Raw genomic sequence first — 25,342 nt, forward strand, 5'->3', positions numbered from 1 at the left:
TCACTCTGCTTCAAGTAAGCAGAAAAAAATTACCAGCCTGAGTTTCGACAGGGCCGGAGCAGTTACTGGGTTTCACCTTTGGGACCATCATCAATTCTTCRTGTTACGGAAAGCTACCATAACATACCAGCTACCCGACCGTGCGTCTCCCGGAGAGACGCTCTTGCTGCCGGACTCGGGGAAGTGATTTAACACTAACGGGTTGCAAGGAGACTAACACCTGGGTCTGCACCTCTCCTCATGCATGTGGCACCCAATTCCTCCCAAATCCTTGCGTATCTTCGCAGGGAGTGGAGTAGAGCTGCCTGATAAATACATATACATATATATATATGTATCCCCAGGAGGCGCCGGTAAGCTTTCCACGCATGCACCCATGCGTGTAGAGGCCAAATAGCCTGGAGGAAATGAGTACACTGCAAAAACATGATTTCATTTCCGGATATGTGTATCCCATGACTACATCGGTGATACGGTGTCTCTGTAGCAGGGAGAGCCCCAGAGGGGTGAGAGCTTTCCCTGATTGCTAGCTACAAAGAGGGGGCAGTTTCGCCCAAGGAGCAGGGTTTGGGAGGCTCGAAGTGCTGCTTTTGGTCCCTGCTGCTCTGGGGCTCCTCCTGGCCRGGGCTGGAGGAGAAACCTCCCAATTAGGAGCTGCGCTGGTGTGAAAAGCCACCCAAAACRGACAAGGTATTTTGTGCCAATGGACTTTGCTCTGCATCAGTCGCAGGCCACAGTTTTCAGCAAGCCACTAAGCGATGCTCTGGACCGCTTTGATCGCTCTCTGCAGTGTAGACACAAGGGAGTTTGCAGGCTGGGGAAGATGCCGAAGTGGGAAGCAGATTTTTTGGCAAAGTCACAGCTCTGAGCATGAAGAAAAAGAAATGCTTCAGTGCAAAATGCAAAACGAAAGGACACGTCCTGTGCCTCCTCCCTGCAACCCACCCGCAGCCACCGCCTCTCCATGTGGCTCCTGTTGTTAAATTAATTCCCTGACTGAGAGCTTCCCGTTTCCTATTTCTGTAATGCCCCTGATGGCCCCCGACCACCTTGTTGAAACAGCTCAAATTGGCTAAAAATCTATTAATAGTGTGAAAAGGAAACCCAAAAGAATAACTTCGGAAATGGTGGGTGACACACCCCACTCCGGCAGGCCAGTATGCTGAGCCCAGTTCAAAGCCAGCTCCTGCTCCTCCCAAGACGGGATGAAAAACCTCGGGAGACCTAGCAACCCAAGGAAGGGGAGGGGATATGAGCCAGTTCCTATTCACCTCCCTGTTCACAGCCCTTCCAGATCCAGTAAGGGCCAGGGGTAAAATTTGTCCAAGGGCAAGGGGAGGGGGAGAAGGGGGGGCTAAGGATCCAGTGGTGGCCTTTGCAAGGGGCCACCTCTAGGGTGGACCATAAAGACCAGGGAGACCAGATTGGCAGACTAGTGCAAAATATAACTATTCATCCTGAAACCGAGCTGGGCTACCAGAGCCAACTATCGTTTTACAAGGTTTTCAGATTTCCCGTATGGACAGGGTCTTTCCCTTCCTCCTGCTTAGAGAAAGACAGKTTCAAACAGCCCCATCCTCCTGAGCTACCTGTCAAAATCTTGGCGAGAGCCCCGTGACTCGAGCCATGCTGTGGACRGCAGATGTGCCCATGCTCATCTGTCACTTGTCACGCTTGCAATCAGAGGGTCTCTCCTTGTCATGGTACGCTTTCATCTCAGCATTACCCAACCCCCTTGCTGCCAATCTCGCCATCGCTATTACGAAATGGTTTCACCCGGGTCAAAGACAAACTTGGCCTCCTGCAGGAGAACACTGGGGAGAGGTCTGACGGTCAGCGTCAGCATGCTTTGGGGATCCTAACCCTGCTGCAAGGAGGTTTGATTGATAAAAGCTTTCAGTTTGGCGCTGATCTTGCATGCGGTTGACAGAAATGGAGACAATAATACTGACAAGGGTCCTATCTTCCACTGTCAAATGAAACGAACCCAGAGCCACAGTCTGTCCAAAACTTCTACAAAGAAGGACTTTTACCTGATAAGCATTTACTYGCTGCACACCAGGGAAAAGAGGAAAGAGTTTCAGGCCCTGAAGGGCTTTGCTCTTATCATGCCCATCCAGATGGACGGGAGTGTCTGGGGGCTTCCCGCTCTGCACTGCCTACCTGGAGACACCCCTCAACTGGAGACACTGGGCACATCCCAGCAGCACCTTAACATCATCCTGAGGACTATTAGCAGGCGGAAGGATGTTATGGTCACTCATGCCCTTAGACAAGCCAAAACCTGCTCCACTTTAATTCAGACGAGGAAAAACTCTTTCAGTTGCRCCTGTTGCACCTGATAGAAGTAATTCAGAATCTCATGGTGCTAATGAGAACTAAATAGGTTTCTGCTGCTCTGTCCCTCCTGTTAGATCTGTCTCGGTTTGTTTTACTCACAAGACAGCCTTTTGGGGTACAAGGAGCAGATACTGTACAGTCTGACAGCCAGTCTGCCTATTTGGGAAAAGAAAACACAGTTCCATAATGCAGACAAACTGCTACAGTTAAAGCTGCTTGGTTTTGGCCAAGAAACCCAGCCAAAGCCTGAGATGCCTTTCCTGTCGCAATTGCTACACTTATCCCCAGAATCCAAGTTCTGATGAACTAGCATTTTCTGATGAGAAACCTGCTTCATTAACAAATTCCCAATCAGCTCCTTCTGCAAGTATTTGCGCCAGCTCAGCTTGTCTGTTGTTTCATTTGGAAGTATGACAAACTATTAAAAAAAATCATCTCAAGGCACATCTCCTGCTCACACACATTCCTCTTCAGTGTACAAAGACATATTTGCTCTTCTGGAGGAGAAGAGCACTTTTCTTTACACTTCTAGGACTTCTGGAAACTTTAGAGCAATTAGCTTCTCACTGACRTGAATCTGTGTGCGGCGGCAGCAGTTTAACCCATGAACCCTGGGCAACCCCAACATCTCTTCTCCTCTCCTCCTTRGCTCCTCTAAATGGCCATTTGGGGAGGTAGAAATGGGTAAATTTGCTGTACCAAGGCCAATTAATGAACAGTCAGTGGATTTTAGGGAGCAGAAGTACTTCAGCACTTCTCATCCCAGCACTGTGAAAAACAACAGGTTTGCTTGAATAGACCAAGTTACTGCAAGTTCACAGCAGGGGAACCCRAAGATAGCTCTTGGAGACAGTCTGAGATGAAACCTCATTTCCTGTGSAACCAATCTACCCCTTCACAAACTCTGCTGGGGTGGCTCCAGGTGGGTTTTGCCCTCCTGGCCTGTTTCCCTCCTCACCACAACATGGGCAGTCAGGAGGCCTGGTCAAACAGAAGCTGCTCTGTGTGCACAGGATGTACACTTATTTCAATGGATATGTATGGGTCTATTTTGGCTCCTTTAGACTAAATGCAGCCCCATCTCTTACCTTCACCTCCCAAAAATATTATCATCTAATTGTCTTTCCTACCAAGCTTGTATTTCTCCTGAATTTCTCCTTGAGGACTGTTTATTGCCAAGAAATTGTGATTGTGCTGTGACATCTCTCACCCATATGGACCCAGCTAGCTCATCTCAGGTAGTGTCATCTGCATGACCAACTCCAGACCAGGCATGAGGGACACTGGTGATGAGAGCAAGTTCTAATCCAGACTCTCTCATGGATAAACACAGAACATCATATGAAGGATTGTGTTTCCATGTCTCTTCCCATGGACAGTCTGTAGCTATCTAAGAAGTGAAGGGAAAGGGGAAAAATAATAAAAAAGAGACAGGAAGACCAGTGTGGAAAATGAAGGCTCAAAAATCCCTTTGGATGATGTTGTCAAGGAGGCGAACAGACACATATACACACATGCATGTCCTTTTCCATTCTATCCCCAGCTATTTTTCATCACTGAGCCTGGAAAAATCCTCTTTCCGYTGGGCACTGATGGGATTTGGAACAGACCTGGCTCCAATCCCACACCGTTCCCAGGCTGCAAAATGAACCAGGGACTCTTCACAGCCCACACAGAAACTCTCTCATCACTCAGGAAATGGTAGCAGAGCTGCTAAAATGGAAATGCTGGGAGTGCAAGCCAAAAAAAAAAAAAAAAAGGCACTTCCCTGCTTGACCAGACCCTCTGAAGCTCAGTGCACAGCCATGCTCGTGTCTTTCTCAAGCCTCTCTTACACCATTAGCAAGGATGAGTTATCCTGTGGCTACCTCACGTCACAGTACAAGTTAGCATCCATCGCCCTCTTGCAGACAAGCCCGAGGAGTTTTCCACCTGAAGCCATCRGCTGAAGGACACTATGTCTGGTATATTTAGCACTGAAATACCTCTGTTTCTGAAAGGTCATCTAGGGTCTTTGGAAGAAACTCAAGCTTTACATTGAGAAATGGGCCATGAAAATGTCTTGGCAGCAAGGTAAAGCCCAACTACCTTTGGCCCTAAAACAGTGGCCGTGAATCAAAATCACWCTGTAAGTCACAAGAATGCCTTAAATTCACAGGATATATGTGTATGTGTGTCTGTATATGTATGTAGGTATACACAAACACAAATATACATATATATGTGAAATACATATGTATGTATTTTTATAAAACACTTGGGATTCTTCTTACATAACTTCTAGGTTGTAAGCCATTAAGATACTCTTTCATGCTTTAGTCTACAAGTATGAGTGCTACAGAAGCTGGTTCTCCTAAAAAARCATATATATTTAAAGCCCCGATTCCTCTGAATCTGGAGAGGAATCTCAGGACCATAATAAAGACTGAGAGCCTGGATAAGACTACCAGAGTTGGTAATGTTACCTTGACTCTTCAAGGAGGCTGTTAACTTCACCACCTCCCTTCCAGGGAGGTTTGAAAGCTGATCACAAATTGATTTCAGTAGCATGGAGTATGTAGCCAGCAGCAGGGTGGTGGGAAGGAGACCTTCAAGGAAGCCAATGTTAAGAACTGCTTGGCTGAAGCCACCAGTTTGCTACTGAGGGCTGATCTGTCACATTAAACCAGCCCCTCCTGGAGAGCTGACCTCCTTTCTCCAACCCTGCTGCAGGAACCGCCTCACGCCGTGTGAGGACAGATTTATGAATCTAGGCAGAGCAGAAGTTCCTCTCCGTGCTTTTCAGCCCAGAGGGATAAATCACCTCTGCCTAGCTGCTCCAGATGACTTGAAAAGGCGTGAGAACAGGAGTCATCAWATAGGGAACTGACTTCTATTCATCCTGATGGCTTGTCTACACAGAGCTACTCCAGAAAATTAATTAAAAATTAACAGAAGGTGTGATTCCAAAGTGGATTAAAGAGCACACAACTTGCCAGGTGGTGAATCTTGTTCAGCTTTAAATGAGCCCTCATTCAACTCAGTTGAAATGAAGTGAGTGAAGTCAAATTAAGGTCTCCTTAGTTCTGAAAGCCAACAGAGGAGAGCTGATACAGTTTAAGAAAGTTAATTCCAGAGAAAGCTGGTGATGGTCCCCACATAAACAAGCTCCCAGATTTTGCATTTGGCAATGATACCGACCTCATGCAAGACCAGGCTCCTTTCTGCCAACCCCAGCATCTCCAGGGAGGTGGGTTTGCATGTCCCAGGTGAGAAGCTGCTTTGCTCTTGTCTGGCAACAGAATTCACTGGCTTCACTCCCCTACAGTTGGCCAGGTTCATGCTCCATGCAATCACAGCAATGTGAGGAAGAAGCWGGCCCTGAGCTACTTCTCCTGCTGGCTGAACCTCTGCCAGCTGCCCAGCACCTGGGAGAGCTTTCATCTAATGTCACTCATAGTCTTGAATCAACTATGTGCCTAGCCACCCTCCGTAAAAGCTGAGGGTCTCAACTGCACAGCACTCCTGGTGGGAAGGTTTTGCAGCCAAACCTCCTGCTTTTTGTGAAGATTGTGCTAATTCTTGTAATAAGGCACCTTGAGCCATAGCCCACGCCCAAGCTAGCTGGGTGACGCTGGTAGTGCAGAGGCCAGCTTGGGAATACCCTGCCTGCTGGCACCAATCCTCAACCCAAATGTCAGGGGAGGACGGAGGAATGCGGAGCTGCAATAATTCACCGAGGAAACGGACRTATTTCTACAGGTCTTGCTACCTGTCTTCTCCACACTTCTCTCCCCTTGTGGTGGGGGCTCTTCCAAAAAGAAGTTAACCCAAGAGCAGAAGTAGGGACTACTGGCTTCTCTGAGACATCAGAGCCTGATAGGTTGGACCATGGGAGACAGAAGGGCATTAGGATCGGCATTAGCAGCAGCGATCAGATCCCCAAACTTGTGCTGTCTGAAGAGAGGACCCCAGCTAGTTACCTAGGCATCTTCTATAGTCAGAGGAGAGAGACTAGCATCTCCGGAGGATGACTCTACTCATTTGAAGTAGATTCCTCTCTGGACAGGACAAGTTGCCCTCTGAAAACGCCAGTGTCTCTCTACTGACAGTCAAAGTTCACAAAGTGGACAATTTGCACTTTCTGAATATCTCAGGTTAGATGAGGCAGGTCCCCCTTCCCCTCCACTTCAGAGAAACAGGAGTTGCCAACAGGCACAGAAGGCTTCACCGATGTCCAGAAATCAGAGTGGTGAAGGGCTAAAAGGAGCCCACAGAGAATTTGCCGGAGGCCTAGCAAGGCGAACGTCAGAGCTGTAGCCCTGAGAGGTAGAAAAAAAGAAGTGAGTCCCTAAACTTAAAGAAATAAGGGATCCCAGCCTGGTCACAGGTAGCTCCAATACAGAGAAAAAAATGGGTACAGGGAATTGAAAGGTCAGTTTATCTGGGCACACACCACCATCACGGCATTGCAAACCACAGTCCCTCTACTAGTGTCTGCTTCTTTGTGCTTCCCTTTCGTCCTTGCCTCCCCACTAAGATTTATAGCAGGAATCACCCTCCTGGAAATAGTCCTTCCCTTCACAACTCCCAATTGCTTACTCCTGCCATGGTGGAGGGAAAGGCAGGAAGATCCATCCCAGGAGAGAAACTCCACTGAAGGGGACTCCAAGGCTTTTGACAAGGGYGTAACAGCCAGAGGCAGCACTGGCTGCAGCACCGCGGCCCTGGTGGGGTCTTGCTTGGGGTGGGAGGAGAGGGTGGGACTCAGAGGGCACTTGCTCACYCTGGGGCCAAAAGGAAGTGCATATACCAGCGGAAAAGTGATGGATAGGAGGCGATAAGACCTGTAGCCTCACCCTCCTTTTGTACGCCCAGTCTTTGATGACTCATGGAGTTAGCCCAAATTTACGCCCTCAGCACTGCAGCCCGCCTGCAGGGATGCTGGCAGCTTTATTTTTAACCTCCTTCTGATCAGGAGCCGTGTTGCCTCCCCTCTGCCTGCAAGCCTGGCCGTTTTTCCCCAGAACATTTCACACCAAGGGGAAGGCTGGAGTAAATCAGCGCAGTGCACTGTGCTGGCGACRCTGTGGCACGTCGTCCACCACAGACTCGACGGCAACGGCTGCATCACCCACTGTGGCACATTGGGGCTGGTTGAGGAGACCCTCCTTGGTCCATTGCAACTCTATAGTGGTGAAAGCTGCTGCGAGGACAAGTGGCTGATAAAGCCAAGTGATGGAGCTGCCGTTAGGTGGGTGACCACCTCAAGCATCCCTCAGTAAAATTTTGGGCAATTCCCAGTTAAACACCCACTTTTCAGTGCCATTTGCTTTCTCAAAGCTTGTTAGGACTCTTGCTGGAGACAGGCTCCTCCATAGAGACATTGTTGGGCTCCTGCAAACCTCCACTGTTTGTGCAAATGGCACTCCACTGGCATGAAAGCTGCCACCACCATCCCTCAGCCAAGGGCTGGAGCCTGGCTGGAGGGCAGGAGTGGGCCCTTCACCACACTTGGTCCCCTGTGACCTTAAGCAGTGCCTGCGATGGGGCTGGCAGCCCAGCGGCTTCCTGCTAACGCTGCAAGGAGAGCTCCGCGTTTCCTTGAGATCTGTTGTGTGTCCGTGCTATTTCAAGTCCCGCTTTTTTTTTTTTTTTGATTTTTTTTTTGTCTTTGGCTCTGCACCCGCACCTCAGGGTGGGGGCTTCCTGGATCATCCTGAGCTCTATATATATCCCCACGCATATACGTACGCACGCACATATATTTATATAGCAGCGCAAGTGCGTCGAGCCCTCGGGCATGGACTGGACACGGCGCACTTGGCAGGAGGCTCCGTACTATTCTTTAGGTGGGGAGAGCCGAGGAAGGGAAGGACATGGCTAACCCTCCCTCCTATTCAAAACTATTTAAAGCCCGTCTGGCACAGACTTGCTTTCCCACCAAATGGCCCCAGTGACGATCTGACTTTAAATCTGTGTAATCAGATCAACTTCTCTATTGTTGGCAAATTCATAATTGCCTCGGTATTTAACTTTCCTGAAACAGTAGGTTTTACAGGAAAAGAATATCCATTTTAGCTCCTTTTCTCTCTCTCTCTCTTTTTTTTAAGAGTGCTGGGACTTCTTCAAATTCAACAGTTCTTGTGCTCCCCCTCCTTAAAATAATACACACAAGCACAGGAATCGCTGATGAAAGGCACAGAGAGTAAGAAACGACCTTTCCCAATGCTGTTSCAGTGCAGGATTCTTTAACACAATATATTTATTTTTCCAGTGGCCTCTCACACGTAGTTCTGAGCAGCACAGGTTTTTAAAAAAATCTTTTCCCTCCGAAGAGGAAGGATGCTCTCATAGGGACTACACACTGACTTAAATCCTTCCTCTGCCACAGCCTCCCAAAATGACCCTGGATAAATTTCTTAGCCTCTTCCTGTGCCCCGTATGTACACGCAGGAGGTGACAGATTTTGGATAGAGGAGCCGTCTTCACTTACGTGCTGGTCCACCTTGCTACCCAAGGCCCCGGCCTTGGTTAGGTGCCACAGCAATACAAATAATTACTAATACTAATCCCCACAGGAGTCTATTACATTATGGTTCAGTTTCCTCCCAAACAATCGCTCCTCTTCCTTGCTTTGTATGTTCTTCAAAAGAAGCGACTGCTATGCTTTAGGGCTGGGACACCAGCCGTGGTAAACATACGCCCAGCGTTCCTGCTCAGCCGGGCCCGAGTAGCAAAAAGATTAATCTGCTTTAAGATAGACACATCACGGGCGGGAAAAAAATTGGGGGTTTAATGGAGATGGGAACCTAACAGCACKAAATAGCATTTATCCTGAGAAGTTTCTTAGAGCAGCTGTATTCACTCTCTACGGGAGGATTTTTTGTCAGAATTGCAGTAACAGTAAGAAATGTCTAGAACAGAAGTGCCCAGTGGTTTCAAGGCTGAAAATATCTTTGTTCAGAGACCAGTGAAGGCTGCAGTCCTGGTCTCTGTGCCGCAGGAGCACTCAGCTGAGGGAAGTGGAGATTTACCACGTACATGCAGCTTGCCAGCACTGCACTTGGACATTGTCCTGCTTTCTGACTATGCTGCCCGAAAAGCTCCACTGCATCATCACATAAAGCGAAAGATGACCCTTAAGTGGATGACAGACACCAAAAAAATTCCCCTGATCCACAGTCAGCCCTGACCTGWCGTCGGAGGCTCATCTTGGGGGTTTATGGGCCACAAAAAATGTTCTTGTAGGGTACATATGGCATAGGAGAACCCCAATGCTACAAGTTTAGGTGCACTACCAAACTCCTGTTGGGGAACTGGGAATCCAGAAGTATAAATGCCAATAAAAGCTGGGATGGTAGCACTGATGGGCCATCCCAAAGTGGTTTAAGTTGGCTCRTGTTACAGCAGAGCTCTGGTTGGGCTYTCCTGAGGTCTTTGGATCCTCATTSAAGCAACTAGCCTGCTCTGAAATCATCTTTGTGAAGGTTTTTCCACTGTCAGGACCAAGAATTTAGGCCTACACAGCAAACAATGAAGGTTAAGAAGGAAGAGGGACTTGCTAACCAGCTGGCCAACTGGCTTGACTTAATGGACCAGGAACAATGTGCATTTTGGTTATCTTTCCCAAGATGAGGCCTGCAATGGCTTTAATTAGTCACTTACCCACATCAGCTGGGTTCTTGGCTGCTGAAAGACATTGTCTTTCCAGCCCAATTACCTCATCATTATGACTCAACAGGAGAACGATGTTGCTCTCCCAGCATCCCAGCAAAAAGTGCGATTCCTGAGTGGCTGGAGATGAGCAGAAGAGCACGGGATGTTGTAGGATGTAGCCAGATTGGAGATCCAGCTCAATGCAAGTAGGCTACAGTCAAACAACAGGTCTAAAAGGTATGGTATTGTGCTGAGAAATTTCAGCCAGGAATATAATATAAATACAACATGTGACAATGGTCATGTTCAGCTCCCCCAAAACTCAACAGTGGTTGCTTGGACAGGTAGTTAGTGGTRGTTTGGGGCATGAAAAGAGATTCACTGGTTAGGGAGGAAAACGCTAAATGGTATCTTATGGAAAGAAGAGCTTGCAACWCTGCATCCACGGTGGTGTGGAAGAAAAAGGCCTTTGCCTGTGGCTGCTCTGGAGCTCAGGTCTTCACTGACCTCTCCCTGCTCTCAAAATCCTTCTCCCTTCTGGCTGCGATGTGGCATGACAGTTGTCTAGCGGTCATGTAGCAGGGCAGGCCATGGCAGGCGAGGGGAAGGGAGCAAAGGAAGCAGGAAGGAAGACGGAGCCGCATCCCCTCCCTGCCATTAATCATCCTCCTCTTTCTCCTACAGAAGACCTTTTGCAGGTCTGCAAGYTCCTTGCTGGACTCCCACCTCGGAAGGAGCTCCAGGATGTGAGTGGTAGCTGTGTCACAGAGTGGACACAGAAGGGGGACATGGGGCTGGGCTTCACGATAATATCCAAACTATTCTGCTCCTGAGACAATGGAGACTGGATCCTATTTTTGGCACAGCAGCAAAACTTTGACACATCAGTGAAACTGTGACACATCTGTGAAACTCTGACACATCAGCTTGCCCATTTCCTTTAGAAAATAAAAGAACTGGAATTTGAGYGGGGTTAGAGACAGGAGGAGAGGGCAGGGGCTGCAGCTTGGGTCCAAAATGGGACCCACAAATAATCATTAGYAGAGCAGAAGAATGACAGAGAAGACATCAGACTGGGATTCACTGGATGCTACTAGTCTTAATCCCGGACTTAGGAGGGGATCTGKGGAGGGAGCAGGAGAGCAAATGCAGCCATACATGAGCGTTGCGCTGTGCCAGCGAAGACTGATGCTCCATTACGTTTGCAAGAGATTAGTGTCAAATCAAAGTATATCTTTGCTTCAAAAACTACCCTATTTTAAGAGATACAAGAAAACCAGCATCCTTGGTTCCAGCATGGCAAGGAGTGGACAACAGGAGAAGACCCACACATTTCAGATACACGTTCGGAGAAACAGCTCATACTCCTCCAGACATCTAGAGAGATGTCTCCATTGTTCTGAGCTCCATCCCGTGCAGGCATCCCTGGAAATTATCGCCGGGGCAAAATACTCCTCGGCTCCAACCAGAGCAGCTCTCAGAAATCAGGCCTTGGGTGTGCTAACAGCAGAGAAAAAAAAAAAAAAAAAAAACCCTGAGGTATCAAAAGCAGGTGGTAACTTCTAGCAAAAGAGAGAGAAAGAAGCAGACCCTGAAGAAGAAAAGATTACTCATACCAAGACAAAGCAGGAGGAGAACGATGTTGGCTGACACAAGGAGGTGACTTGCCACAGCAGATCACAGGCCTGTTCTCCTGCCTGCTAGCCCCACTCTGACCCAAGCGGTAGGCGACTCGGTACATATAATTGTGAGAACAGCCTCTCCCAAAGCAAGTCAGTTGTTTTCCTTCCATTCACATCTGGAAGCGGCCATAAGCTATGGGAGGAAGGAGGGGAGAAACAATTTCAGAGCTCTGCGGAAGCCAGGACTTGACCTCTAGGGCGCGGTTGGGAGCTCGRGTCTCCCTTTCTTCTAGCTGAGCTGGTTTGTCCAACTCTATCTGATAAAGCCCAGACTCACACGTTGCTCTGTAATTCCCCAGGGCCTGGGAATACGAAACAAAGCCCTGTTTGTGTGCAGTTGGCCAGACCTGTCTCCTCCAGCCACTGCTCCCTGGGACGAGCGTGCTCCTGGCCAGCTGAGCTGGCTGGTGTCACCCAGGGCATGTGCACCTCTGCCTGTCCATCCTCTGCTCCTCCTGTCACCCAGGCCTCTCTGCAAGGGCCAAGCACCACAGATGAGAGGCAGAAGTGCTCTAATGATACAAAATAACAGCACTGAATCCTTCACCTGGCAAGGTTCTGCACAGCAGAGAGGCCAAAGAAACAGGACATCTACCCCGAAAGCCAGGCATTGCATTTTGATGCTTTTTATGCAGCAGATGGCCAAGATCTTTGTTATCACTGTAAAATATTTGAACCAACTCTCCTGAGTGGGAGCAAGACAGAAGCAGGTGTGAATCCCTATCCCACTAAGGGCCCAGATGCAGGGAGGGTTGAACGTCCCTGTGAYGGAGATGAACTTCAGCAGCAGCATGTGCAGCCCTGTGCTGCTCTACGCATGCCCAGACACTTGCCCCTGGGAAGCTGGCTCAGCTCCAGCCCAGCTCCAGCTGGATCTAAAAGCTGATATTTATTGCTGTGAAACAAATGCATCAGTCCTAATCCAAATTAGCCAGGAGAGAGTGCCTTCTTTCCCCAGCCCTGCAGCTCTTCTTTCTCCACTCTTAGTTTCAGGGTAACAGCCACAGATTGAATGGGGACAGGACAATTTGCAGCCCTYTGACTCTGGGGGAAGTACCTCAAGGTCAAGGTGGCGTCAAGTAGCTAGAAGAAGCCTCACTATTCCCTGCCTTTCTTGGGGGAGAAATGTGGGAACCTTGCACGCATGCATTCAGCACAGCAAATCTTTTGCTTAAAATAGGAGCTGAGAGATCTGAGATCCTGTCTCTGCTGCAGTTTTCCCCTCTATAAAATAAGTTTTTGAGGGAGGAATACCTTTACCWACTGCAGAGGCAGATTGTGAGGGTCTGCTCCTTCTGAGCAGGTCAGATTTAGGCAGCGGCAAAATCTTAGMACCTCTTGCTTTCTTCTGTCCCTCAACAGGGTTAACACTTCTGTTCAGAGCAAGCAGAGATTTCTGTAGAAACATCTCATGGGGGTGCACTTTCCCTTCCCCAAGCTCCCCACTGCAGCAAGAGCCAGACCTTAGGATGGGAACATGAAAAAAAAAAGAAAAAAAAGTGGATTTCAAAAAGTGTTATCCAAAAACATGACTTCAAAGTCAATTTGTCAGCCGAGGTTTCCAGCCGCTGCCCTGCTCACGCAGTGGTGTTATCAATGCTGCCCTTCCGCCAGCCCTCAGTGCCTTGGGCTGCCAATTTTCTCCGCCGAGACAGAGATAAATCCCTGCCCCAAAAACTGTTCCTGAGCTGGATTAGAAGGAAACCCTCCCTAAAAGGCCAGCTGGGCCACTTTCGTGGGCAGCCCCCAGCGCCTGCTCAAGGGGAAAGCAGCTTACGGCCCCGCATCGGTGTCCTCCCCCAGGCGAGCCCCATCCTAATCAGATCGGAGCTGCCCCAGCGACACGTGAAAGCGTCTCACCGAAACCGTCTCACGGAAGGACAAAGCAGAGCTCCGCGATCCTATTCCTCCTGCTCAAACACAAATACGGCCCCGAAATAGCTGGCATTCCTTTCGCATGGCTGTCCCAGAAGTATTTCTGCTCAAGCTCTCTGCACTAGACAGCTACTGGACTGCGACGGGGATTTCCTCAGCCTTTGCTGGGTCTGGGGGCTTTTTTGAGGTTGTTTTACTGCAATTGTCACTGGGATTCTTCTGTGTAAGAGTATTTCTGAGAGCAGCCGCAGCTGAAATACCTAGTMGTTCTGCTGCTTCCCCTGGCAAGGAAGCAGTGAAACGCAGCTGRGGTAGGATCCTGCAGGTGTTTGGCAGGTTAGAGCTGGAAACATCTCCATGCTCGTCGTGCGGAAAAATACTACGTGCAGCCGAAAAGGGAAGCTGTGAAAGTGCAATGCCATTGTCCCTGCAACAGCCGGAGTGGGATTTGCCCTGCTGCTCTCGTTGGAAATCCAGTGGGACCTCAATAACCACAAACAGGCAGAGCTTTGCGATGCTGGGTCCCTTCCAAAACGCACCAGCTCTCTTTACTTCCCCCACCCCCTTCCACCCCGCTTCCCTCCCATGAGCTTTGTGCTGAGACTCTGGTCCCRTAACGATGCCTATCGAGTTGTTCACATCGTTTCCTGAAAAGCCCAGAGTTTCCTTGCTGGCTGGACAGGCGCATGCCAAGGGACTGCAACACTCCTCGCCGTCTCCACTGCAGTCGCGCCTGCCCGCGGGAACCAAAGTCTGAGGGCAGCTCGCTGGCTGCGCAGGTTTGCTCATCTCAAAACTCCTGCTTAGACATCGTAACTGCTGCTTCTAATGTGATCGGTGGAAGGAGAGCCTGCTCTCGGGCACAGGCTAAGTAGGGAAGCTGTGTCACCAAAAACTCAGCCCGAGTGCTTTATCCTGCACAGCTGTTGGCTAAGACAGCCCARCTTCATAGGTGGGAGAATAAAAGCGAAAAACAAAAGGACAAAAGAAAAAATTTTCTTTTGATTTCTTTCTTTTTGATTTCTCTCCCTCAAAACTTCCTAAGTGACATTATTTGACCACACAAAGTATATACTGCCAATTAGGTCCTCTATTCCTCTTTCTTCAGACCTGACCTTAAAAGCCCACTTTTTGCCAGCTCCCTCTCACCAGTCCACCCTTTCCTCTTGTTGTGCTGCTTCCTTTTCCCAAAGGACAGTATTTTTTTTCCCCAGCTCAGCCACCCTTAAACCGCCTTCCACCAGTCAAAACCATGCTTCAGAGGAAMGGCAAGACAGGGAACGTGGAGCTGGAGATCTACAGGAAGAGGCAGAGATGGGCAGAGCACCCATCCGGGAGGGAKAAGTTGCGAGTGAAGATGGCCATCATCAAAAAGGCCATTTGAAGCCCACTGGGCAAGAATCAGGCTTCTAGGGTACATTTTGGCATCTGGATGGTGATGGATGAGAAGCTTTGTACTCGGTCATRTAGCCCACACCAGCAGGAATATTGACCATCCTTGCCCTCACAAGGTATTGCTTCACCATCTAATTCACCTTCACACCAATCTTCTCCCTACTAGAAAACCCCACAGAAAACATCTTTTGGGCAAGATCATAAATTATAGGCTGGACTTTGAAAACCTACTCAAGACAGCACTTCTCTGGAGGATGGCCACCACAGCATACTGCTCCYACCAACAACTTAAGAGGGACTTGGTCAGGCTAAATACAGATTTAGTGCTTGGCAGAAGTCAGTGCATCCTCCATCTTGAGATGGGGCTGATATTGCAATGTATCAGACAGCTTTGGCAGCCTTAATTGATGTATCTTAGCTAAGGGAAATGCGTCTACACAGTGGAGGTGACACCCTGATAGCCGTCATGCGCACACACAGAGCACAGATGGCAGGACTGGCAATTGCAGGGGAAGTCTGCAGTCATCTCGGCATCACTCTCAGCAGCTAGCTGCCTAGTGAAGAAATGTCCTCTAAAAGGGGCATCCCACTGTGAGGAGCTCCAGACACAGCAGCAAGGATGTGTCACTTGTCAAGATATGGGGGGTTTGCACTCATTGCCTTAAACAGTGATGTTTTAGTTGTCAGACTGTCAGAAAAAAATGTTCTCCTATAGCAACAGTGGTGAGATGCATCTGAACAGGCTTGGTGAAGAGATCCAGACTCCACCAGGCTTTGCAGAGTTGTGTATTAATAACATTTCGCTCTTGAAAGAACAGAAAGAATTGAGCTTATGGCTCCCCGAATTCCCCAGACCCCCATAACGGGCATGAAGTGTGGATGAAAGGAAGTCCATCAAGGACCTGCCAGGTTGCTTTGCTTTCCTGGCACATGAGTGTATCGCTCAAAGCCAGCTGTACCCCCTAGGGGGACATGTGCACTGCCACGGACCACCATGGGTATCCTCCCAGTTTGYGAAATGCCAAACTCACGGTCTAGCACAAAAGATGATATTAAGAATATTGCTCCAGGTCTAAAACTGAGACACCCACTGCACTCCAGGAATGAGGATTTTCCAGCATGAAATGGGATTGGATTTGGATCCTAGTCAGAAACTGGACCGCTAATAAAAGGAAGCCTCAAAAAATCTTGTTTTTCTCTCTGTTAATCACTGTTCTGCTTACACCRAGACGACATTCGGGATACCTGGACACTAAGCATGGGATTCTCCYGCCTTCAGCCAGATGGTCAAAAGTTACGTATATAAATCTCAACTAACCATTCAAATTTCCTTTACAGGTAACAGAGAGATAAATTCAATTAGCTGCATGAATGGTTGATTCTAAGCTGCAAGAGCAACAGGGAACTGGCAGCTGAAAAACAGAATTGCTTCCTCTCACTGTTTTAAACACTAAAAGTGARTTTTAAGAGAATGACATCTGTTTATTTTAAAACCTCAAGAGACATGAAACAATTCATTTCACTCACTAACTCCCTCTAAGATTGATGCTTGAAATTCATTCAATAAATTGCTTAGTTTTAAGCTCAAGAGTACATTGAAAAGTTTATATGCTAGGTATCCAGGACCTTGACTAGCTAATGTATTTTACGGGAATTATAAATTACACTTTTCATATGTCAGTTTAACAGAGTTTTTATCTATGTGTAAAGAGTGAATGTTTACAATAAGCACAAAGTTATTAGCATTACTCATTACTTAAAAAACATGTAAAAGATACATAAGGTAGAAATCAAAATAGAGCTGTGACAGGCTATATAACAGCTTAAATAAATATCTTCATATCATGTCCACCTAGTGAGAAAATAAAGCTGAAAGGCAGGAGCTGGCTGTAAATCTACATGTTTTACAGCTAGCAACCAAGGAGAATCAACCTTTGGACATAGCTATGAATTTTAAATGAAAGACACGATTAAAATSAAGTCACTTAAATTAAGACTTCCTTCTTATTTTAAATTGCAATTAAGATTCATAATTTAAACCACATTAATTTAAATCAAATCACCCTGCCATAAAATGACTTTTTGAACCGTTTGTGAGAATTTAATGAGGGAGGAAGAACAGGATGTTCTCCCATGGAAAGTAGCTCGTGGGGATTTATTGGTACCTGCAAGAACCAGCTCAGAAGCCCACAGGATTGCAGTGACCAAGAGTCTTCTGCAAGACCAGAGCTGATACGGACTGCACGGATATTTTGCAGTAGTCCTTTGAGTTGGATCAGGGAACTGATCCATCTGAAATCTAAACCAATGTTAAAGAAAATCATTTCCCCCTAAAAAAGTGCATTTACCATGTGTTACTGATTTCTCACATTGCGAAGAGACCCATGTGAGCAAGGAAGAGGGGGCTCCAAGACCAAATGGGGTCACCCAGCTTTGCACCAGCAGCTAYAGAGCTGAGAAAGCAGCTGGAAATCTGTATCGGAGAGAATGCTATTTTTGGAGTAGTGCGACTGAAACCTGGTTTAAGGCTGCTCCATATTAGCCGGCGCAATGCCCGCTAGAAAACTTGCTTCCCTTAACTTTTGCTTAATTAATTAAAAGTGTCCAACAAGGACACTTTAGTTGCTTATTTAAAAAATATATATATATTTTTTGCTATAACATTAGCTATTCCACAAAACCTCCAATTAAAACAAGCATAAAACATGATTTTTTTCATACTGATCACACCGTCTTATAAGACACATATATAACACACGCACACATGCTTAAAAACTTCCTGCAGCGCAGTCAAGAGCACGATTTTTTAATACAACCAACTCAATACAATTTTACTGAGTTCCCACGCAGTCAGCTGAATGCCTTAAATCAAAAGCATCGGATATACACGGCTCCTCAGTAAGTCAAAACGGCCGAGGGCCGGCAGGGGCACGCCGATGCCTTGCTGCGGGGAGGCATTCCCTCGCGGCAGCACCGTCCGCGCCGGTGCAATGCCCGCGCCGGCGTTGCTGCAACTGTTCCTTCCTGGCAACCGCCTTCGAGGGAAACGCTTGTATCAACGCAACCACGGCTAACCGCACCGGGGCCGGGCGATACGGCGCGTTGCTTTAACCACGCCGCTTTTCCCTCCAAGGGAAAAGCAAAAAAAAACCCAACAACAATAAAAAAAAAAACAAAAAAAACCCCCCAAAACCCTCTTTGCTATTTTGCTTCAAAGAAGGTCTTTCTCAAGCCCTTCTGCAGCCTTTCAAATCGCCTTTGTTCACGTTAAAAACCAACGTTTTCCCCTTGACGGTGCCCGGCAGAGGCCATTTCCAATAAATGCTTGACGAGCTTGTCTCCTTTCTTACAGTAGCCAGCATGCTGATTTAATATATCTTTAAGCACCTCCGGCTTAATAACTCTAAGACAATTTCCACCTCCTCCCCCAGTTAAATTTACTAAAATTAATTAAGGGCAGAGAAGGAGAAAATTTCTCCCTTTGACATTAATAACAAGGGCCTTATTCTACCCCCGTAAAGTGACCTTCCTCCTCCCTTGCAGACAGTCTCTTTACCGACGAGGTGTAAGACCAAAGCACATGTAGTTTGCTAGATAGAGGAAAAAGCTGCAGGATGAAACCAGCCTTTATCAAGGATGCCAAGAACAYGGGCCAGACCTTGAAGCAACTTCTAAAGGGGGATAATCAAAGTGGTGGTGGGGAGAAAGTTTATCTTTTCTGTTCTGGAGGAGATTTTAACTCAGGTCCCCTCTGCTTATTTCCAAGGCTGCTGCCTTCCACCTAGCTTCACACACACACATATATTTCTTTTAATCCAAAGATCATGGTCTTTTTTAAGCTGCCTTTCCCTTTTGCAGCCTTTAGGGCGTACTCCTGATCCACCAGCAAAAAGTTCTTCCAAATCCCCCCCAAAGCAAGGCGATGCAGCCTAGGGAAGCACACTGCATGCAGCGCGCGTGCAATCGGACGYTGCTCGCTTACGGATGCGCATCTAAAAGCGGGTGCTTTAGCAGCGCTGAATTCCTGCTCCCCAAAATAAACTTTCCCATCCATTGCCGTGGCCTCCTGCCCGGCGCTGGGCATTGAGGCATTATGCTAAGCGGCGTCGTGGTAATTTTAATAAGCCGTTCGTATCCTCCCTGCTGTCTTGCAACGCTTTGTCACCKCGCTGTCACCAGCGCCTGCGGCCCGCGCAGCGCCGAGCGCGCTGGCCTGCGGCCAAGGTGCCCGCAGCGCGGACGTTATTTACGGGGGGGGAAAGCGCCTGCCACAGTCGGAGCTGTGGGCATGGCAAAAATCTGCAAAGCAGCCAGGTTTAGTGATGAGAAAAGCTTCAGGGAAAAGACCTGGGAGCCCCGAAGCAAATGAGCGATGGAGGATATCGGTGCCTCCGGGGCCGTCACCGCAACTTCACCTCTTGAAGGAGAGGAGTTTGCCTCTTTTGGGTAGATGGGGCAACCCTCRGCCAAGAAGGCCACCCCAAATATCTCGCCCCAAAGACACAGGCTGCTCCGAGTCCCACCACTGCCTCTGCTCTCCCAGCAGATCTCACTCGACTGCAGCACGGTCCCTTCTATTTTCCCAGCTCTGGAGCTAGAAACTGCTGCCCAGTTCTCAAACACAACGTGAGCAAGATCACGGCATGCAGCTGCTGGGCCAGAGGCTCGACCTCCCCCAGCAAAATGAATCTCCTTACAGAAATCTCCAGAAGGCGATACAGGAAAACCGGACTCCAGGCCATTTTGCAGTGCTGCCGCTCAATCTCCAATGTTCCTGGGCATGGGACAAAGATGCAGGACCGCCTTCCAGGCACAAGGATGCTCTTCTCGCAGATGCCTCCAAATGAAATCCCAGCAAGCATCACGATGCTGGGGTGATGGGTGCTTCTATGGAGACCTCATTATCAACACTGAGTCACTGCTGCATTACACCAGCATTTTGCACGACTCCTCAAAACCCTCACTATTCCTAGCACTATTTGCAATTCAAAGCAGGCAGCTCACTTGAAGTGATCTAAATCATCCTAGAAGGAGCCTAGCCCTCTCCCTCATCTCTATGAGGAGATGAGGAGACTGGTCCCTCTTAGCTGGAAGCATCAGGCCAGAGAGAAGAAAAATGTTGATACATCAGCACAGCCCAGGTGGCCGCATTTCAAAGGGGGCATTTATTCCRCAGAGATGAGCAGTGTGGCATCAGCAGCTCCTCCTGAATTACAGCACTTGGTCCTGCTTTAGATTTATGAGTTTCCAGGATAAAAGCCCTTGGAGGGCAGATTGATGCTCCTCCACCCTCACCTTGCAGCATCCCTGAGGGTGCTCCTGGCTGAGAAGCTGTTGTTGCACCTCAGCTCCTTGCTAACCACGTTTTTGTCGATGACATTTGTACTGCCGCAGCCCTACAGGCTTCAGTCGAGACCAGCTCCCTGTCCCCAAATATTGAGTGATGTCTCCACCAAACAGCCCACAGTCTAAGYGGACATGTGCTAAATACAGAAACTSAGGCACAGCCAGTCCCTTAAGCAGCGTTTCAACTCTTCCATCCAAAACCGATCACATAGGATGTGGGTAAAACAACAGGCAAGTTTGTCTTTCTCTCCTCAGCCCTATCCACCTTCTTGGAAAGAATCACTCAACTCAAAAATAAATGTTTTTTGAAAACAGACTAGTCCCAATGCTTAGTCACCTTGAAACTCAGGATGCTGTTCACACTCTAGCTGTAATACAGGGAGAGCACTTCCAGCCCTGCCTCTTCCCTGTTTCACCTGCATATTCCTGGGGAAGCTCAGACAATTTTTTTGGCTAAGCTTCCAAGTGTCCTATGCAAGTATTTTTTAGGCAGACTGGCGGCATTTCCACAAATCCCACCATGCAGCAGGACCTGCAAGACCTCTACCTGACACCAAACCAGGCTCAGGTCTGGCTGTCTCAAAAGCTGCAGCAGTGGTTGCCATCCAAAAGCCACTGGTCTGTCCTAGCAGTGGCTGTTCTGTGGCTTGGCAGAGCATCTTGTGAGATGCTCAGTGCCAGTAACAGAGATCACAGAATCGATCACAGAATCACCACAAATCCCCTCAAGGTGAAAGGGCCAGAAGCAGCCTAGGGGAACCCAAGAATGACCTGGGGAAGTGGCAATGAGTCCATCATCGGGTGAGCAAGCGATAAGGAAGTGAGTTGTTTCTGCAAATGTATGTGTCTGAAGGCGTGGAGGAAAGAATTATGAAAACGCAGAGCAGGCCAAACCCACGTAAATACACTTGTGCCTTTGGTTTGTCCTAATGTGGCAGAAAAAAATGCTGGTTTTCCTCTTAGAATGACCAATCCAGACAAAACCTGTAGTCCCATGTGCTATCACTCGATGACCAGCTGGTGTTTCAGAATATGCTACAATCCCTACAATGGGAAATAAAGAATTGGAGAAAACCAAAAATATGCTCTTTCATACCATACAGCACTGCTATCCTCTAACGTAACTGCAGAAACCCTCCACCCCCCCCCCCGAAATTGCAAGCAAAGGCATCTTGCAGCAAGGGATTGCACAACACCCTGGCAAAATCTACCCTGTTGGAAACAAAACTTATCGTTTTCAGTATTATTGGTCATCACCTTATTCTTGCATTATAGTAAAGGGTTATTTGGGCTGCTCAACTCCAAACAGGCTGCAGCAGCTCACTCTGCCGTAATGAATAAGCCAGTGGTGGCTTATTTTAATGGGTCAGGCAGGGAACCGTAGCCAACACTGGCTATTTAAGCTTATTAAATACTAGTTGTGGTAACTTCCAGAAGAACTTCTAGGGGAGACAGGGCTGTCGGATCCTGTGCAAAGGAAGATTTTGCAAATCTGAGGCTTAAGTTATTATAAGGAGGATCACAGAGAGACCCAAACACAGAGTCTGGGCCTTGCCGGCCTCAAAACATCGKTTTTGACTCCAGCTGCTCAGCTTTACAGATGGCTATGCAGGAATGAAAAACAGGAGGGTGCACCCTGCTCGAGGTCTTCTACACCACATCCAGCCTCACTGGAGAGGCAGAGACTGGGTGGATTTTTGGAGACCAAAATCTCTACAAAGCAGRACTTTAAGGATAGCCCTGGAGAGGTGCAGAGAGTTGACCACAGGGAGAYGGAGAACACCAAAAACCTGAGGACAACGTGCATCACTCTGAATGCAAAAAAGCAACATGGTTTGGTCGTGGACTCGCCGTGAACGAGAGACATTACAAGAATTTAGGAACGACTGGCTTGCATGGAGAAGGGGACAGCAATGGAAGAAGCCATGCAGGATGGACTTTGTGCCTCCACGCGGCCCACGATAGCTCCACGATCTGCACAGAGCAAGCAGATATTTTTCGCCGGGCTCCCATCACCGTTGACACGGGCTATCACCAGCCTCATCRTCACAAGCCTTTTAAGCAACTCTCTGGAACGAAATCAGTGTGTTGCACTGTCGCAGCTCCTTTCATCCAAGCCTCTTCAAGTGCTTTGCAAACAATTCTTTAATTAAGCCGCCTAAACAGACCCGTGGGGTATCATCGCTGCCTGCTGCCACTGGGGAATCAAAGGCAGAGCGCTGCTGCAAGGGCTCGCTCAGCTGGGCCGGCCGGCTCGGGAGCAGGCTGCGAAACCTTGACTGTCAAAGCTGCTCTGACAGCAAACGCACATCCAGACGTGCCCTGCTTCAGTCCAGATTTTCRAGCGTGCTGATTAACGGGTTTTCCTAACGCAGGTACGACTGCAGTCTCCTGCTCCAGCCCGAGTCWGGACCCGCTGACTGATCAACCGAATTTTAAAAATGTGCCGTGAACAGAAACGAACACCTGGCATCGGCTCTGGGAGAGAAGAGGGGTGTTTTGGCAAGARGGTTTTCAAGTCTTGCCGTCCAGGGTTTTCTTTGAAGGAGGCGAAGGGCAGATTGCCTGCGAGATCCGTTCCCCTCGTTTGCCCCCAGGACAGGCTTGAGCTGCGCCTCTCTGTTAGCTTCCCTGAGGCTAAAACAGCATCAGGGGTTTTTCTCTTTCTGATGCTATTTTGCTATCATACCCCCTAATGGGATAAGATCTAATATCCGTTTTCCACGTTTTCAATTACACGGAAAAAGAAAATGTCCAGCAAACATGTTATAATTGGTAACTCYGAGCCCCCTTTTTGGGCTGGCTGAATTTAAAGAAAGTTACCTGCCCAATGTCATATTCTGCTGCCTTTTTTTGAGGCTCATTTTATTCTGATTTGCGGTGGTCTAAACACAGGGGATCTGTACCGAACCAAGGGTTTAAGGTGCTATAAAGCCAGAGAAGATCTGGAAGCGAGCTGGGAATTTGTAGTGAAATAGCTGCACCAAAACCAGCTKCTTTTAAAAACTTCAGCAATGTTGGGCCCAATTCTGCTCTGCCCCAAGCATGGTAAAAACATTTTTTAAGCTCATGTCACTAGCAAATTTGCTCCTGGATCTGAATTCCTGTTTCGCCCACCCATTTCACATCCATTTAAATCAGGGGCAGGTCAATACAGCAGAGGCACAAGCAACAGGCTCTGTCCAAATTACTGTTTTAGGACACCAAAAACTCACACATTTGCACTTACAGAACCAACTTCTTCCCCTTTTGGGGGGGGGGGGAAGACCCTAAGAGATGCACTTTGAGTAACTCAAACAATTACACAGATACTAAAGCTTAGAGTTGGGTAGTGCTGCGACTAGTTGTAAAACCTGGCAAAATTGCAGTCACAAAGTCGAAACAACCAGGAATGNGGCAAAATTGCAGTCACAAAGTCGAAACAACCAGGAAAACATAGTTTGAAAAAAAAAAAGGTTAAAAAAAAAAAAAAAAAAAAAAAAAAAAAAAACACGGTGCCAGTACCCAGCAAGCAATATAAAAGCAAAGCATCTCTAAATAGCTTATTTTAAAACCTAAAATCAGCAACTAATGGCAGGAAATACTGTTTTGAAGGATTTAATCAAATAATTTCCGAGAAAGATGTAATAGGATCACTCAAGAGTGCTATAGTAACGGCTCCCCTTCGGCTTCCCGTGGCACCATCCTACAGCTAAAAGCCTGTTTTGTACAAATCYCAGCACATTTAGCACTCAGTTTTGAAAAAAAAACAAACCAAAACAAAAACAAAACAAAAAGCCTTCTGAGAAGCTACTTGGCTAAATTCTGGCCAGAATAAAGCAAGTTATATTGCAYGAACAGCTCCTGCTTCATACAGGGTTAATGAGCTTCAGGCTRCCCTTGGCATCTTGGGTTTCAACGACAAGCAAAAATCTTTCTTTAAAGCCCATTTCAACGCTAGGAAAGGGATGAAAACCCCACACCTGCTCGTTCACGAAGCCATAGCTATAAAGCAACATGTTTTTTTCCTCTTTTATATAAATATATATAGATGGCAGAGAGGACAAGAGTTTTATCTTACTCAGTTAAACACCAGGCAGAGATTTCAGGTTAACCTCAATGAATTTACCTCGTACTTAAAATTCAGGGGCCCTGCCTCCACTATGTGTGTTTTGGGGTTTCTTTTTGTTGTTTGTTTSTTTCTTTCTTTTTTCTTTCTCTTTTTTTAGCCTCTAGAGAGTCCCTGAGCTTTTGTTACCTTGAATAAAAGCACATTCACATCAGCTGCAATTCCACYGCCAGACATGACCCAGAGCAAGGTTTCACCTTTTTTCTCTTTTATTTCCCTCCCCACCTTCCCTCTCCCTGAACACAGGGAAGAAACGCTCCACTCCTCCCTGCCTTCCCTCACTTTTTTTGGGGGGAGCGGGGGAGAAAAAAAAAAAAAAAAAAAAAAAAGCAGTGCACTTCCTCTTCCTCACTACTTTTCCGTTCTTTTTCAAGGTATCTTTCAGACAAAACGTGGCACCGGAGAATCGGATCTCTTGCAGCCGCTAAAACACCCGCTTGCGCAGCCCCAGCCGCTGTTATATTCCCATGCACAAAACTCCCGCCTGCGATGGACCCGATCCCACCTCGCATCCGCGGCGCAGGCCCCTGCGGCCAAAGGGGCTCCGGATATTTATCCTTTCCYCAACTCCATCCCAGTTAGGCAGCACCAGGCAGGTTCCTCCTCTCTCCTACCAGCTTCTRCCTGCGGGCTGGTGTCGTGGGTGCACAGCACCTGGGATGGAGATGGGCCACCTGCGCCCAGCCCAACTGAAGGTCTCCCTCGCTCGGGCTGCGGTCCGATGGGGTTGACAGGAGGGATGCACAGCTTGGCAGCGAGCAAAATAACTAACTAAAAATCYAGGGTGCGGGAGAGGGGGAAAAAAGTGTGGTTCAAGAGCCCAAATTATTAGGCGCTTTGTCAAGCAAGACGAAAGAGTGAAGACAGYGCTTCGGTCCCACGTAGAGAAATGAGCGGTGAGGCTCTCTGCACTAGAGAGCTGTGCCCGAAGTTGGGTTTCTGCAAGAGCTCAGAGAAA

At 48.0% G+C, this 25,342-nt stretch overlaps 1 protein-coding gene across 1 annotated transcript in view; it reads right to left on the reverse strand.

Moving 5' to 3' along the window:
• Nucleotides 1-19,683, reverse strand: part of PODXL (podocalyxin like) — a 41,307-nt gene extending 21,624 nt beyond the window's left edge. The window contains exon 1 of the mRNA XM_085299717.1: nucleotides 19,628-19,683. The gene's annotated coding sequence lies outside the window, so the exon portion shown is untranslated. The remainder of the gene's footprint in view (nucleotides 1-19,627) is intronic.
• Between the last annotated feature and the right edge of the window lie 5,659 nt (nucleotides 19,684-25,342).

The sequence above is a fragment of the Rhea americana genome, unplaced genomic scaffold (genome assembly GCF_003343005.1).
Source record: "Rhea americana isolate MKP2758 unplaced genomic scaffold, rheAme1 scaffold_1, whole genome shotgun sequence".
NCBI lineage: Eukaryota > Metazoa > Chordata > Aves > Rheiformes > Rheidae > Rhea > Rhea americana.